The sequence below is a fragment of the Anabrus simplex genome, chromosome 1 (genome assembly GCF_040414725.1).
Source record: "Anabrus simplex isolate iqAnaSimp1 chromosome 1, ASM4041472v1, whole genome shotgun sequence".
NCBI classification, from domain to species: domain Eukaryota; kingdom Metazoa; phylum Arthropoda; class Insecta; order Orthoptera; family Tettigoniidae; genus Anabrus; species Anabrus simplex.
Window position 1 is genome coordinate 1,662,565,193 of NC_090265.1, and position 18,432 is coordinate 1,662,583,624.

General features: G+C 42.0%; 1 protein-coding gene across 1 annotated transcript in view; it reads left to right on the forward strand.

The window, feature by feature from the left end:
- The window catches only part of LOC136858667 (serine-rich adhesin for platelets), a 500,703-nt gene that overhangs the window by 89,970 nt on the left and 392,301 nt on the right, over positions 1-18,432 (forward strand). The window lies entirely within an intron of this gene.

Sequence of the window (18,432 nt, forward strand, 5' to 3'; positions counted from 1 at the left end):
GGTCCGCAGACTTCTCCAGAAAAAGTAAATAAATGAATAACTTCACCCGAATGCCACACGCATGGGAAACGTGACATCGTGCCGTGTTCGTAGAATGGACCGAAAACGCACGTTATTACACTGCGTATGGTGGGTAATTATCGGATGGTTGCATATGCCTGCAAATTATTATTATTATTATTATTATTATTATTATTATTATTATTATTATTATTATTATTATTATTATTATTATTATTATTATTATTTTGCTAGGGGCTTTATGTCGCGCCGACACAGATAGGTCTTATGGCGACGTTGGGATAGGAAAGGCCTAGGAGTTGGAAGGAAGCGGCCGTGGCCTTAATTAAGGTACAGCCCCAACATTTGCCTGGTGTGAAAATGGGAAACCACGGAAAACCATTTTCAGGGCTGCCGATAGTGGGATTCGAACCTACTATCTCCCGGATGCAAGCTCACAGCCGCGCGCCTCTACGCGCACGGCCAACTCGCCCGGTATTATTATTATTATTATTATTATTATTATTATTGTTATTATTATTATTATTATTATTATTCGTTTCTTTACGTCTCATCGACAAAGATAGGTCTTATGGCGACCATGGGACAGGAAAGGGGTAGGAGTGGGAAGGAAGCGGCCGTGGCCTTAAGTTAGCTACCACCGCGGCATTTGCCTGGAGGAGAAGTGGAAAACCACGGAAAACCACCTCGAGGATGGCTGAGGAGGGAATCGAAACTCTCCCCATTAAGTTGATCTCCCGACGCTAAGTGGACCCCGTTCCAGCCCTTGCACCACTTTTCAAATTTCGTAGCACAGCCGGGAATCGAATCCGGGCCTCTGGGGGTCGCAGCTAATCACACTCACCATTACACCACAGAGGCCGACTCCTCGTAATTTACTTTCTGAAATTGCAATCGTTACATTTTAGTAATCGGTATCCATGTCCTCGAGAGCCCGAAAACGAACCAGCAACTTGATATGTCCAGAATGAGGTATTTTCTTACTTCTCCAGTGCTTCCTAGAACATCATACTTATCCTTACAATGAGTGGCGGCGCGTAGATAAAACGTCTGGGAGTTCACTGTTTTGTAAAATAACGTATTCAAATGTATTGTTACTTGATGCTTACATAGGTGTAAAATAGGGACATTGCTCGATTAGCAACGCAACTTTCCTTTTAAGGCACACGTCTGCAGCTCGAATATGTTACCAAAACTGTTACGGAGTTTCCATGGAACAGAGAGAGGTGAAAGAAGGTGGGCTTCAATGGGTCTATCTACGATATCAAAAATGAATACTTTAAATAAAGGTTATATTTCTTTTCAAATCTCAAACTTCACAAAACTTTTCGCCTAGTGAAATAACAAGATTACAGGCACAAAGGAATGTAGATACATGAAATTTACAATTTCTGAGCTTCAAGCTCCAAATTGCAAGTTTACAACGCCGCAAATGTAGCGTTTAGATAGACAAGGAGAGAAACTGCCAAGACAGAGGAATTTGCTCCAACCGTTATAATTTATAGCCTTCCAGAGGCACCCCTCAATGTTACAGCAATCTCAGAAAAGAGCTTACATGCTCTCCAACTTCAACCTAGGAGGCTGTGCTCCCAATTTCTAACAGCCTACTCAAGGCAACATTACACAAAAACCTTACACTTCTGGCCTTTCTAGGCCCAACTTACAATTTACAATTTTTGTACACAGGTGTATATATTACCCAAACTACCGGGCCTTCGTGGAAAAGAACAGGTTAAATTACTGGCCCAAACTCAAAGTGTATGGAGGCGTACCAAGAAAACCAAGTGTAGAACCCTACTTGGGCTCGCAGCCCGATGATGCAGAGGCTAATCCCAAGCTACTGAGGTGACTAGAAGGAAGGTTAATTAATGATTTACAGGAAGAGAAACAGTCACAAAATCGTATTCACCTCAAGATAAATTGAAGGGGAACTCGAGAGGGTAACGCACTCTCTATCTCCGATTTACAGTTTCAATCTTTATGAACTTTTACATTAGCAGGAAGAAAGTTTACATTTTAGAAAACAGATAGTTACATAGTTGAAGATTAGGACCTTCCCCACGGGTAAGTTTGCTGAGATAGCTACAGAGATAGAAAACTGGTGGCCATTACCTAGGCTGATGTTCTGCCTGCCGAAGAACGAGGCACCTCGCCTCCTGGCTTAACACACACACTCAGAACTTCGACGATCAATAAGACAAGGTAGCTCGAAAAAGGCGAAGCATATATACCCGAGGGGAGGGTTAGAGAAGGCTCTGGACTAAATCCGGACACACCCTCTCATTTTTATTGGCAGAATTAAAGATTACAAGAATCCTATTATTGGTTGAAAAATAAATACAGAAAATTTCTGATTGGTCAGAGTCAAAAGCTGGTGGGATGAGAAGGAAGTGTTGCAAACCATGAAATATTAAAATAAATGAAAGTAAATTTAATTGAGAAGACATATAAAGACAAAACTTCTTTAAATCACTCATTCTTCCACCTTGCATCAGAGTGAATGACCTCAGTTTTTGTAGAGGCATCCATGGAAAAAGGTACAACCTTCTTGATGTACACCAAAACAAAGAAATCCAGTCAGTTTAGGAAACTTAAAAATAACTTCTCAGTTATTCAGTAGTGACATCTTCTGGTTAATGTCCCAACTTTCATGTATAAGCAGTTTCACGTTTTGTTCCATAGATAGTGTTCTTTAAGGCGCTTCTTTTAAATGTTCAGGGTTGAGGTGTACAAAAATAATGAGGAATGAAAGCGAGAAGGAGAATACGAGGTGCAGGTTACGTGAACGAATCGTATCCATGACATTTCATTATAATTTGTTGCCCTAAATGGAAGATAATACTTGCTTGTACGCAAATCAATAGTAAAATAAGCGATAAATTAATAAATACCATTATTAGTAGAGAAACCATTGGAGGTAAGAAAATGAAAGTTATCTTGTTCGCTGACGATATATGCTTGTGGGGAGACTCTAAAGAAGATCTCAAGAACAAATAAACTCCTGGACAGAAGCTGCTAAGGAATATGGACTCATCTTCAGCCAAGAGAAAAGTGAGGTTATGGTCATGAAAAGATACGGACAACCAGTGGGACACATTGAAATGGAGGGGAAACAGCTACAGCTGAACCATCAATTCAAATATCTTGCAAGTGTTATCTCTGGTTCTGGTTGTATAGACAAGGAAGTTTCCCACAGAATTCGGACAGGTAGCAACTTCTACAAAATAGTTAAAGACATAATATCGAACAAGAAAATACGAGCAAAATGTAAGAGAGACATATATGAAACCTATTACGTACCATTCCTGACCTATGGTTGCGAAACATGGACCATGAGAAATAAAGCAGTGGTGTAGTGGTTAGTGTGATTAGCTGCCACCCCCGGAGGCCCGGGTTCGATTCCCGGCTCTGCCACAAAATTTGAAAAGAGGCACGAGGGCTGGAACGGGGTCTACTCAGCCTCGGGAGGTCAACTGAGTAGAGGTGGGTTCGATTCCCACCTCAGCCATCCTCGAAGTGGTTTTCCGTGCTTTCCCACTTCTCCTCTAGGAAAATGCCGGGATGGTACATAACTTATGGCCACGGCCACTTCCTTCCCTCGTCCTTGCCTATCCCTTCCAAACTTCCCATCCCTCCGCAAGGCCCCTGTTCAGCATAGCAGGTGAGGCCGCCTGGGCGAGGTACTGGTCATCCTCCCCAGTTGTAACCCCCGACCCAGAGTCTGAAGGAAAAAAGCTCCAGGACACTACCCTTGAGGCGGTAGAGGTGAGATCCCTCGTTGAGTCTGTGTGAAAAACCGACCTTGGAGGGTAAACAGATAAATAAGAAGAAGAGGAAGAAGAAGAGAAATAAAGATGTCAGTAGAATCCAGGCAGCATAAATGAGATTTGTTCGTAGCATGATCGGTAAAACTCGGAGGGATAGAATCCGTAATGAGGAAATCCGCAAGCAGGCTCAAATTGTAAGACTGCAGGACATCGCAGTGACTGAGATGGTATGGACATTTGTGACGCATGGGAGATAACAGATTACCGAAACAAATGTATGATCTAAAACTTGAAGACAAAAGACCAAGAGGGCGACCAAGACTCAGGTACAAGGACAAGGAGAAGATTGACATTGAACAGCGAGGACATACTTTGGAAAACATCGAAGAAAGAGAGAAGTTCAGATACCGGAACTGGTGGAGAAGCCTCGTTCGCCAACCTATCGCTTAAGATGGAAGGACGTGGGATTTGTATGTAGTAGAGAAATGTATACAACCCGCCTAGCGGCCATGATCGTTAAGGCGTTAACCACGATGTCAGACCTTATACACTTGACCATCAGGTGGGCTGTAGTACACTAGATGCTAGACACTCAATTATCTGGCCCTTAACAGTCCGGTTTCTTATTCATTCCGCTTGTAGCTGTAACGTATGCGAACAGATGAACCTCTTTGCTGTTTCGAATAGCTATCGGTATAATTCTTTGACATGTTCTACAAGCTTTCACAAGAAGGGGAAAATCATATCCAGGGCTGCCAACAGTGGGATTCGAACCCACTATCTCCCAAATGTAAGCCGAGAGCTAAGTGCATTTAATTTCTCCCGCTGGTAATATTTCATAATAATCCACTTCATCAAGTGTTAAGCTCTTACGACTGCGGATGTGTTAAGTTATTTCCGTATTTACTTGAGCGGAGCTGTTACAAATAGAGCTGGGTGACCTTATGGCACATCTGCCCATTCACTGTGTTCATCGTGACTCAGCCCACGTGACAGTCATCACTGCATTGTGTATCCCTACAGCCTGAGCCCAACTATATTTAGCTGCGCTGGGACTCCGTCTTAGACATTTCCCGCTTTCCAGCGAGCCACAGTTCATGGAGACGAGATTAAGATATATTTTGATTTGTCGGTGCTGCTGTCATTTTATTTAAATCCCCTGAGTACATCGTACAATTGCAGGGTGCAGTGAAGACAGTCTTGACAATGCAAAAGAAGTGAACTAAAGTATAACGACATTAATAAAGGATGTAGTTCAGAAGACCAGGAGAAGACACACCAAACTTGATCGCTTATGCCTGTTGTACATCATCAACTTTTCCTTTCAATTCAATACTTCACAAAAATGTTTGACAAGATTTGAAAAGATTGGTCAAAGTTTGATAGCATTTTGTTTTTACATAGAGGAAAGGTAAACACAAATCGATCATTCCTGATAGTGTTTACTTATAGGTTACCGTATGGTAATAAATATAAAAAGTGGGCCATTTCCTTGAGATATTTCTCTTGCAATCTCCTGGTACGCTGCCATTTTATTCGCTTTATAGTGTTACTCTACGGAGTCCATTGAATATAAGCAGGGAGAGTTTTGTTGGAATGAAAGATGACAGGGGAAACCGGAGTACCCGGAGAAAAACCTGTCCTGCGTCTTCTTTGTTCAGCACAAATATCACATTGAGTGATCGGGATTTGAACCACGGAATCGAGCGGTGAGAGGCCGGCACGCTTTCACCTGAGCCACGGAGGCTCTATCGAACAAGATCTTTTCATATTTTAAAGATAAGAAGACCCAGCCAACTTAGTTCATGGAGGTGGTAAGGGACCTACAGGAAATCGGGATCACTTTTGAATTTCTACAAGAACGCAACCCACTCGGGAGGAAACTGAAAGAGCACTAGGATTTTCAAGAAAGGCCAAAGTTGAAGACGGTGAAGATGGGGACGGAGGAAAGAAAAGAGCAACACCGGCAGAAATTAAAGCTCAGAGAAGACAGCTGAGACCGCCCCTGTGGTGTAGTGGTTAGTGGGATTAGCTGCCACCCCCAGAGGCCCGAGATCGATTCCCGGCTCTGCCACGAAATTTTAAAAGTGGTACGAGGGCTGGAACGGGGTCCACTCAGCCTCGGGAGGTCAAATGAGTAGAGAGGGGTTCGATTCCCACCTCAGCCATCCTGGAAGTCGTTTTCCGTGGTTTCCCACTTCTCCTCCAAGCAAATGCCGAGATGGTACCTAACTTAAGGCCACGGCCGCTTCCTTCCCTCTTCCTTGTCTATCCCTTCCAATCTTCCCATCCCCCACAAGGCCCCTGTTCAGCACTGCAGGCGAGGCCGCCTGGGCGTGTTACTGGTCATTCTCCCCAGTTGTATTCCCCGACCCAATGTCTCAAGCTCCAGGACACTGCCCTTGAGGCGGTAGAGGTGGGATCCCTCGCTGAGTCCGAGGAAAAAACCAACTCTAGAGGGTAAAGAGATTAAGAAAGAAAGGAAGAAGACAGCTGAAATAACGTCGTACTTAGAAGACCGATGCGATCAAATAATAATAATAATAATAATAATAATAATAATAATAATAATAATAATAATAATAATAATAATAATAATAATAATAATAATAATAATAATAATAATAGCCGTCCGTCTTTGCAGTTTGAATCATTCAAGGACCGATTGGGAACTACTCTTCTTACGTATATTCTTACTTAAGGAACTATTTACACATCTTGTAACTCGTGTAAGAGATACAGGACAGGAAGGCATGCACGTAACCTGCAGTTATCACGTAGGTATGAAAGGGCTGCTAACAATCCATTACAATGGCCTCCAGCTGAAGTAATTAAGTACTGGACTCTATTTATATCTCTGGCTAAGAGCCACAGCGTACCATTGCACGAGCCAAAGGACATGCCCGAGTTATTAGCATGGCCTCCGAGGCTTCAGTTCTTCCGTGTTCCATTCAGAGCTTCATGTGTCCTTACAAGGAAGTAAGTTAAACTGTTGTTGGCCTGATTCCCGGGACAGAGCATCTAGTATTAGAGTCAGTTGGTGTGTCACTATTACCGTATTGCAGGACAGTCAGTGGTTAGGCATGAATGCAACCGCTGCTTATACCGGTGTCCGGCGTGACGCAGCATGAGCTTTATCACGTTGCATTTGTAATCTTGCACATTTCTTACACCCTTCTTACACTTTTTACAGCTTCCAGAACTCTCAGAAACTGCATTACCCACCGATGCTATAATCTTGGTAATCGAAGTTAGTAAATAAGTGAAGGTGCACTCAGCTGTTTGACCAAAGAACAGGCAGATGTTTCTTCTTGTAAGCAAAGAAGTCATTCAAGAAAGGGCACTTATCCAGGGATATGTGTTCATTAACTGCTGCCGAAAGAGACGGAAAATATGTGCGGCAGACGAACTGATGCGAACGGATATGAGGGAAATCGAACTGAATTGAACCGAGCGGGATGATGTTATGTGCTCCCGGCTTTAGGCTACAGTTTTCAACAAATTTTAACATCGGTTATATTTCATCATCATCATCATCATCATCTGTTTACCCTCCAGGTTCGGCTTTTTCCCTCGGACTCAGCGAGGGATCCCACCTCTACCGCCTCAAGAGCAGTGTCCTGGAGCTTCAGACTCTTGGTCGGGGATACAACTGGGGAGAATGACCAGTACCTCGCCCAGGCGGCCTCACCTGCTATGCTGAACAGGGGCCTTGTGGAGGGATGGGAAGATTGGAAGGGATAGGCAAGGAAGAGGGAAGGAAGCGGCCGTGGCCTTAAGTTAGGTACCATCCCGGCATTCGCCTGGAGGAGAAGTGGAAAACCACGGAAAACCACTTCAAGGATGGCTAAGGTGGGAATCGAACCCACCTCTACTCAGTTGACCTCCCGAGGCTGAGTGGACCCCGTTCCAGCCCTCGTACCAATTTTCAAATTTCGTGGCAGAGCCGGGAATCGAACTCGGACCTCCGGGGGTGGCAGCTAATCACGCTAACCACTACACCACAGAGGCGGACGGTTATATTTCATACAATATAAATGCTTGTCCGGTGCCACATGCCATTATTACACTTAGGCTATACAATAATCACAAGTCAATGGCTATGTGTGTATATACGATAGGTGTAAGAGGAAAATCCATGGAAGCAATCACATTTTTTGAATTTAATTTAACACAGTACGTCAATACGAAACTCGCCAAGATTGAAGAATGAAACTGGCATGATGAATCCACACTCTACGAAGTTTCTATTTTAACATATGAACGGCTAAATGCACAAAACGTTAAACGAACGTTCCACAACAAAATCTGAACTCAGACTAACGGGTGAATACCGCTCGGCAATGTACAATATTTTATTTACATTTGCTCTACAAAATTATCAAAACAATATATTTCACAACAAATAATTTTACATGACGTCGGCCTTATTTTATTACAAAGCCGGTACCGTATTATTATTATACCTTCAAGCGCCACAGCTTTGATGTTCCTATCTGTCTTTCAGTAGATGAGTAAGGGTATAATCCTTCGAGATGCTTTGAAATCCATCGCGCCAGTGAGAACACTACCACATTCTCAGAAAACTGAATGACAGCTACTTGTGACCCACGTTGAATGATTTACTGTACGTACCGCAGCCAGAAGCGCAGGGATTATATTATTGAAGAAGGGGGCGGGAAATTTTATCTTATGTCAATAGTTTTTGTTATAACTTAGTGATAGAGGAAAGTAGAGGAGACTTAACGAAATACAAAAGCGCATGCTGAAACGCATTCTGCCAGTACACTATAGTGAAGAGACAAGTTCGGTCCTCGAGATAATTTGACGTCTTTGCCCACACCCATCGGAAGGTAATTTTTTGTTCGCAACAAACTTCTTTTTGAGTGACAGTAAGAACATGCAGCTATCAGTTGCTGCTTTAGATCGTGGCCTAACTGCAGTTCTACTTTATCTGGAAGCTTGAGTGACCCAACATGGCAAGTTCCCTGTTATGGGGTAGTGAGGAGGACGTATGATGGGTTAACCTATATTACAAAAACTTGCATTATTTCTTTTGACATGAATGTTATTAGAATGATTTCCGCTTATTCATTGTGCAAAATAATTGACCACTAGCTGAATAATAATACTAATAATATTATGAAAGTGGCGAGAATAATTGCTGGAACAAACAGATGGGAACAATGGCAGAAGCGTACTCGGAATGAGGAAATAAAAGCTAAGTTAGGAATGAACACTATGGATGAAGCTGTACGCATAAACTGGCTTCGGTTACCTAGTAATGGACTTTGTTATGGAGGGTAAGAGAAGTAGAGGGATACCAAGACGACGACCGTTATACTCAGTTTATAACGATTTAAGGATAAGAGGTATAGAAATAAATGAGGCCACAGCCCTAGTTGCAAATAGAGGATTGTGGCGACGTTTATCAAATTCACAGAGGCTTGTAGACTGAACGCTGAAAGGCATAACGGTCTATAATGATGTATATATGTATAATAATAATAATAATAATAATAATAATAATAATAATAATAATAATAATAATAAATAATAATAATAATAATAATAATAATAATGTCAAATCATAAGTTTTCTGCTACTTTACGTGACACTAGACGGCACTACCTGCGACTGTCTGGCCGAGGGTTGGGCGGCCAGTACCAAACCTAAGAGAGAATCAACGGCTTCGGGCGGAGGAATTCTCTCATAGGAGGTTTGGATGAGTTATCCCAGAACGTTGAGTCTGTGCATCCATTGATCCTGTTGCATAGATGCATTATCATGTGTAATTCTCTGCAGTTGTAGTTATTTATGTACTTACGTTAGAAATCCAATCCCATATTAGGAATCCAATCTCAATATTTTACAAAAATCGAGCTGTAATTAGAAATGAGTAATTTATGAATATGAATTACACTTGACACTGTAGAGAAATAATTGTAGAACCTATCTACAATATTCCTAGATATTAATATATGATAATCTTGAAAGTGCTCAATGAACAAAAAAGGTACCCCCATAATTAGGCTACTTTCCTCTAGTGAGAAATTAGAGGAGAAAAAACGATAATGGATTTAAAAAAAGATAAAGATAAATACGTCAGTTTTTTATTACTATTTTGTGTAGGCCTAATATTAATATTAATTTCAGGGTGGGGGTGTTCATACCCGGTAGCCCGTGTTAACATGAAACGTCAGCGTAGCCTTTAGTCACCTTCAGGGCTGTGCTTGCAGTGTGTGTGTGTGTGTGTGTGTGTGTTTTCAAGATGCACTGCTGCCTTATTGTGGGCGAAAGCTAATGTAAGTCACCTTAAACTCCGGCCAAGATCGCCTGTTCAGTGATCTTCAGCGATTCCAGGAGTGACATACTAAAGTGGGAGCGAAAGGGATGTTATAGACATGACAGCTGTGTTCAATATTTTGTTTCCAACATGTGGAATGTTTTGAATGGAATTCCACCGACAGCTATTAACACATTTTTTAATAATAGGTGATGCGGAGAGCGAAGGAAACTGAACGGAATGCAGACTACCATGCAGGAATGAAAAATTAATTTCATTTATTTCTGGATGCTGGCAACTGCCCTGGAGAAGCCTGTTGAGAGCACCTTAAGAACCTGAAAGATTCATTAAAATGTACTTATTACATTCATTCAAAAGATCCCTTCTTCGACCGTGGCAGACCGAGGTACTTCCACCATCCAGTATAAAGATGTATCCTGGAGGTTACAGAAAATCACTTATCTCAGGCAAGAAACATAAAATATAATTGGCAGAAGTATTTATCATTATACTGGAGGCTGCCTAGCCGATGTATTAGAACTACGTTCGCACTTAAATAGCAATTGGGATGGTCATTGGGCCTAAAACCTAGCCTGTTCACGGAACTATGGTACAAAAAACTTAACAGGTGTTTACACACAAAGGGCCCAGCACCATGTGGAACGACGGACATGAAGCCATTTAAAGAGTCTGTCATATAAACTAAGACCGTCAAAATGACGTTTGTACTCTCCGATACGTAAGCTCCAGTATGGGAGGAGCGCGCATAGTTCTTGACCTTGCAAGCAGCCTGCCCGTGTTCGACCTGGTGAGCATCAGTCACCAGTATGAATCTCATCATGATAAGGCAGGCATCATTGCAACACCGTATTTTCGTATGTAGAAGTTGTGATTTCATCTTAATGGTCGTGTAAACAGTCATAACTCTTGCTACTGGTACGTAGAAAATCCTAATGGTGTTTGTGAAGCTCGTCATTATGATAGGAAGATTGGTGTTTGGTGTGCTGTTAGTGCAAGAAGAAAAATTGATCATATATTTTCGAGACGACAGTAAATGCAGAGAGGTAGCGACATGAAATTTTGATACCATTCTTTCATCATTTAAAGGAAGGAGAAAAATCGCTTGGGCGGTTTCAACAAGATTCAGTCCCTACTCATACAGCAGAAGATTCCCTTCTTACAATCTCGAAAGTGTTTGCAGACAGAGTGATCAGTTCTGGTCTATTCCCCCTCGTTCTCCAGATCTAACAGTGTGTGATTTTTACTTGTGGAATAAACTGAAATAAAAAGTGTATCGAACAAATCCCCACACTTTGGAGGAACTGAAAGAAAACATTACGAATGAAATCAGAAACATTACAGTGGCAGAAATCACTCAGGCCAGCCAGAATGGGGTTAGGTGTACCAGATACAATGCTTGTATGAACCAGGAGGGACGTCACTGCCAGCATCTTTTATAAGGTGATATTTCATGTAAGATTGTATGCACGCTTGAAGCAGGTCTGCCGCGAGCAACATAAGTTCGGCTGAGGCAGCTGCCGGCCGGGCTGAGTGGCTCAGACGGTTAAGGCGCTGGCCTTCTAGCCCCAACTTGGCAGGTTCAATCCTGGCTCAGTCCGTTGGTATTTGAAGGTACTCAAATACGATAGCCTCGTGTCGGTAGATTTACTGGCACGTAAAAGAACTCCTGCGGGACTAAATTCCGGCACCTCGGCGTCTCCGAAGACCATAAAAGTAGTTAGTGTGACGTAAAGCAAATAACATTATTATTATTATTATTATTATTATTATTGAGGCAGCTGCCGTAGCGCAGGGTACATACACCGTGCGTTCGGTCTGAGTTTTTATGAGAGACCTTGCATATGTCGTGGCCGTAGCCTCTCATGATGAAAGAGAGAAATTTTGAAAGAAGAAAAGTGTCTAAATGCTGTACCTTATTAAGGTCACGGCTGCTACTTTTCTATCCTTGCGTCGCCGAAAACCTTCGATGTGTTAGCGAGACGTTAAAACACTAGCAAATAATCATCATCATCATCATCATCATCATCATCATCATTTTGCAGTTCCAGTTTCCCGGGTACTGTTGGCAAGCCTCGTCCATTCTGTCTTATTGAGATACTTCCTGTTGTTAATGACGTCCTCCAGCGTCCTTCCCTGATCTGCAATGTCCATCTTTACGATGTCCATCCAGTGGGTTCTTGATCTTCCCACCATCCGTTTCCCTGTCACATGTCTCTCTAAGTTAACATACGCTGTCCTTGTTGGTTGCTCCGTCCTCATTATATGCCCAAATAACCTCAGTCTGGACATGTTAACCCGATCTAACAATATTGTAACAATCCCAGCTTCCTTCCAAACCACATCATTCCTTAACTTGTCCAGTTTGTTTTTTTGAATTGTGGACCTAAGGGACTTCATCTCGGATGCCTGCAACCTTGGTGAGTCTTTCTTAGTGAGGGTGCAGGGTTCAATACCATAGGTTACTGTAAGATTGGTATGAAGTACTGATTGAACATCACCAGCTTTGATTTTGTTGGTACTTTGGGATCCCAGAGGAGTGTTCTTAATTGCTGGTAAAACTGAGAGCTCTTCTGCACTTTATTTTTCACGTCCTTTGTGGCTCGTGTATCTCGAAATATTACACTGCCGAGGCATGCAAAGCTTTCCACACTTTCTAGTGGATGGTTTCCTAGCATGATGTTCGCTGGTCGTCCCTCTCTGTTTATTGCCATCTTTTGAGTTCGCTTATCTTGAGATTGAACTCCTGGAACTTAACCCTCCATTCATTGAGTCTCGATTGTACTTGTTCCCCAGTTTCTCCCCAGATCATAACATCATCAGCGAAGGCCATTGCATTTAGTTCACCAGAGGTTTTCTTGATGTTCTTCATTATGTCATCCATGATGTTGATAAACAATAATGGGGTAATACACTGCCTTGCTGGACTCCACTTTCGGTCTTGACCCAGCATGAATGTCCGTCACCCAATCGCGCACAGCTGGTACAGTTCTCATACAGCATCTGAACTTTCCTCACCAGTCCCTCTGGCACATTTATTTTTCTCAGGCATTCCCATATCTTCTCCGTTGCAATACTGTCATATGCCTTCTCAATGTCAAGGAAAACCATAAATAAATTTTTGCCTTTTTTCCAATATTTTTCCATTAACATACGGACACTGAAAATTAGGTCTGTTGTGGACCTGTTAGACCTGAAGCCATACTGTTCCTCTCCAAACTGTGGCTCTAAGATAACTTGCAATATGCTAAGATTTTCTCAAGAATCTTAAGCCCATGAGAAAGGAGTGTTATTCCCGGTAGTTGGAGCATTTTCGGCGATTTCCTTTCTTAAACAGGGGGATAATGACACCCTTGCTCCAATCAGTAGGTATCTTGCCATCTTTCCAAACTGCATTGAGTACTTTGTGTAGCCACTGTAAACCCTGGACTCCTGCTGCTTTAATCATGCCCGTGCTGACTTAATCGACACTAGCAAAAAAAAAAAAAAAAAAAAAAAAAAAAAAGTCAATGCTGTGCTAATCATTGTGAACCGAATTTAACATTATGATTAAGGGCGAAATATGCTCACCGAAAAGGGAGCGGGTAAGCCACTGGTTGGAAGGAGAGGAAATCTAGGTGCTTCCGCTAGGTTGTTGAAAGAAATTGTTGTAGGAGATAAAACTGAATACAGACACTTTTTAAGATTGATACCGGAGAATTTTGAAAATTTACTGTAGCTTGTTTCTCCTGCTCAAGACATAGATTTTTAGAAATGGATTAGCAGCCCGTATAAAGCGTGAGAAAAATCTCAGTTTTCTTGCAATTGAAAACAGGTACTGGACTCTTACTAATCTGTTTCGAGTGCCTAAGCCAACTCTCTGTAGCCTGTTGCCTGAAGTACTTGATGTAATTTATTAAAATCTTCATGAACACATTTGATACAGCGCCCACTCCACCCTATCCTATACTTTTTTATTTCTACTTAACTACTGCATCCTATATATACTCTAATCTGTCACATTCTATTTATTTTCTTTGCTAGTGGTTTAACGCTGCACTAGCACATGAAAGCTCTTCGGCGACGGAAGGATGAGAAAGGGATATAATTAGGAAGGTAGCAGCCGTGGACTTTATTTACAGTCCCATCATTTGCTGGTGTGAAAATAGAAAGCCACGGAAAAAAACATCTTCACGGATTCGAACTCACCATCTCCCGAATGCAAGCTGACAGCTACGCGAGTCTAACATCATGGTCAACTCGCTCGGTTTTGTCATATTCATGCCTTGGTTCACCCCTACCGTTCTTATGGCCTACACTTCCCTCAAAAACTAACTGAGCAAGTCCTGGGTGTCTTAAGATGTGTTCTATCATTCCATCACTTCTTCTGGTTAGATTTTGCTAAATCGTTCTCCTCTCATCAATTCTATTCAGTATCTCTTCAATCGTAATTCGATCTACCCATCTCACCTTCAGCAAAAGTTAGATGTAGTTTGCATAAGTGTGTTAGCAGATAGAGCAGGAGTTTTGATCAGGTGACTATAGAATTATCGACACAAAATTATTCTTCTGCTTCGTTTCGGCCAGCTGTGGATCACGTTATTTCAGTTATTTGCATCCTTGAGCTTTAATTATTGCCCATTAGTCCCACTTTTGCTTTCTGTGAGCCTCCTTTCTCAATCAATCAATCAATCAATCAATCAATCAATCAATCAATCAATCAATCAATCAATCAATCAATCAATCAATCAATCAATCAATCAATCAATCAATCAATCAATCAATCAATCAATCAATCAATCAATCAATCAATCAATCAATCAATCAATCAATCAATCAATCAATCAATACTGATCTCCATTTAGGGCAGTCACCCAGGTGGCAGATTCCCTATCTGTTGTTTTCCTAACCTTTTCTTAAATTATTGCAAAGAAAATGGAAATTTATTTAACATCTCCCTTGGTAAGTTATTCCAATCCCTAACTCCCCTTCCTATAAACGATTATTTGTCCCAATTTGCCCTCTTGAATTCCAACTTTATCTTCACATTGTGATCTTTCCTACTTTCAAACACACCACTCAAACTTATTCGTCTACTGGTGTCATTCCTCGCCATCCCTCCATTGACAGCTCGGAACATACCACTTCTTATATAGATGTTCTTCTTACCTGTTTTCAGCTTCGGCTTTCCTTGGAGTCGTTAGTATTCCGATTCAATTAGGTGGAAGGTCGCATACCTACTCCGCATAAGGAAATTCGTCCCTTTTCAAATTGAGGGATGTATGGGAGACAATTCTAAGCAAGCTCTATAACATCGGAATTCACATGTCATTCATATCATAGCCACAAAATAAGTTGTAATTTATTTTATAACAATAAGGGCCGATTGCAGAAACGATGTTTAAAAGATGTCTACGGTTAAACAATGTCTAAGTATGGCTGCCGAATTGCAGAGACGTTATTTATCACTTAGCCACTATCTAAAATCGATGCTCAACTGGCCATGTTTAAACTCTGCCGAGAACACTGTTTAACCTCAGATCTGTGGAGTGAATCACAATCATAGCTTATGTACCATGAAACATGTAATTTGGATTGTCGTGTTGAGACGATTCCGGGAAGAAAGGTTAGTCCGGACAGCCTCTCTGTGGGTCGTCTGCTGCGAAATCGCAGCAATTCATTTGAAATGTACGGGGAGGTACAGCTTAAAATACGATTTCACTATTCAAGAGACTTGTTTCTTGAGACTGACAAAGGGACAGTCCGGTAACTGTCAACTTGACCACAGTTCTTGCAAACCGATATATTTTATTACACATGGGATAATTTCTATGGAATTTTAGGCCACTTCGACTATCAGAATAATTGTCCCAATCATCAGAGGGCTGTAACATACATCAACCTGGCGGGGGGGGGGGGTGTTCACTTATATTTACTGCCAAGTATGCACACATAATAGTGACAACTAAAAAGTAAGTTGTATATGTTTTTTTGATAATCGTTGCGCTAATTCAGATAAGTTTTCGGCAACTATGAGATAGGACTGGGGAAGAAGATCTGTGGCCATAATAATAGCCCTAGTATTTGCCTGGTGTAAAAGTAGGGAAATTATGGAAGACAATATTCAGGGCTTTCGATGATGCGTTTCGAACCTATGATCTTCAGAATGCAAGCTGCATCTATACGACTACTATAGTTTCATATTTTCTTCGCCGAAGCTATTTAGATTACACTCACTGTAACAACAACGCTATAATCAAAGCTACACTTCCTTGTATGGTGGCGTGTCACTTTAATGTAAATAATATTATGAGATTTAATTTCCACCGAAAGCGATATTCTTATCTGCGGGCAAGTCATACTCATGCTTAGCCATTTTTGAGTAATGTGTAGGAAGACGACAGCTGACTAACTTTTAGCGCACGCACTGACGAATTTCATTGGTTGCGACAAGCAAAGAGTTGCATGAAAGATACTTCTATCTCCATTTTCGAACCAATATTGAAACTTTAAGCGATGTCTAGTTAAACACCGACTGATATTGTTTATGCAATGGAAGATCGTGCTCGATTTAGACGATGTTTAGGTAGACGTTGTCTAAGGCTTAAAACTAGTCATCGTTTCTGTAATAGGCCCTAACTTTTAGAGTGAGTGTACACATTTCGAAATCTTTATCTTCTCCTAGCAGCATTTATCCCGCTTCATTACGGCTTCCGCTATTTGTACTTCGCTCTTCAGATCGCCCGATCCTTGGCGTTGTTTGGAATTACGCCATCAAGCACATGATATCTTCAGAGCATCGAGCCATCGTTTCTTTGGCCGCCTCAGGATTGAATTCTAGTGCTACCTCCTCAATTGAACTCCTGTACCAAGTCAAAAGAGTGTCTCGGATTTTCTGTGGTACTGCAGCCACGCCAAATGCCGTACTCAGATCCTGATTTCTTATTTTGTATGTTGGACTAGAAAAAACCGTGGTGGAATGGCTTGCTACATTTCTAGAATATAGAATTCAGAGAATTGGAGTAGAGGAACCATTATCTGATCCTGTAATGATTAAGAAGAGGATCCCACAAGGCAGTATTATTGGGCTTCTATATTTTCTTGAGTATATAAATGATGTAAGAAGAGAAATCATGACCGGGCGAGTTAGCCGCGCGGTTAGAAGCGCGCAGCTGTGAGCTTGCATCCGGGAGATAGTGGGTTCGAATCCCACTGTCGGCAGCCCTGAAGATAGTTTTCCGTGGTTTCCCATTTTCACACCAGGCAAATGCTGGGGCTGTACCTTAATTAAGGACACGGCCGCTTCCTTCCCATTCCTAGGCCTTTCCTATCCCATCGTCGCCATAAGACCTATCTGTGTCGGTGCGACGTAGAGCAAAATAGCAACAAAAAAAAAAGAAAAGAAAAAAGGAAGAAATCACGGAAAGGCTTTCTGCGGATCATAAGGTACAGAATATTAAATAAGTTACAGGATTGTGAGCGACTAAAAACAACCCTCGACAATGTTGTGAGACGGCCAGCAGAAAATGGCGTGATGGTAAACGAGGTGGAAAGTCAGGTTGTATGTTTCACAAAGAGGAGAAGACCTCTGAGTATTAATTACTGTGTTGATGGGGGGCGGGTGAAAGTAACTCACGCGGATCACTGTAAGAAGTTACGTCATAATATAAGGAAACATCTTCATTGGGGTGAACACATTAATGAGGTTGTATATAATGGTTACAGATGTAAAGGAGAAGGCATGTAAGTATCTGATAAAGACTCCAATTAGAGTATGTTTCCAGCGGTGGCGTACCAGATGCGACCGTGCCGCATGCGACCCGTGCCACTAGCGACCGCGACCGTGCCGGATGCGACCGGCGTTGACAAGCAAATTGTCATTTGATAAGTTGTGCCATCACCCAAGATAAGGTAAGCTAAACGGAGTGCAATGCAATTTCAATAAGTCCTATAAGCAGCTACTGCCCCTAACTTACATAACACTTCTGGGAGAAACTCGTTTTACAACACGAAACATGGTGATGCGTTTACGTCTTTTCCCACCGGGCGAGTTGGCCATGCGGTTAGAGGCGCGCGGCCTTGAGCTTGCATACGGGAGATAGTGGGTTCGAATCCCACTGTCGGCAGTCCTGAAGATGGTTCTCCGTGGTTTCCCGTTTTCACACCAGGGCCCCTTCCTTCCCATTCCTATCCCATCGTCGCCTTAAGACCTGTCTGTGTCGGTGCGACGTAATGCCACTAGGAAAAAAAGATCCTAATTCTCTGAAATTACTGTATTTACGACTTAGGCATACTTACTTATCGTGTCCTATTAGCACCAGGAGTGTCCGAGGACGTGTTCGGCTTGCCTGGTGCAGGTCT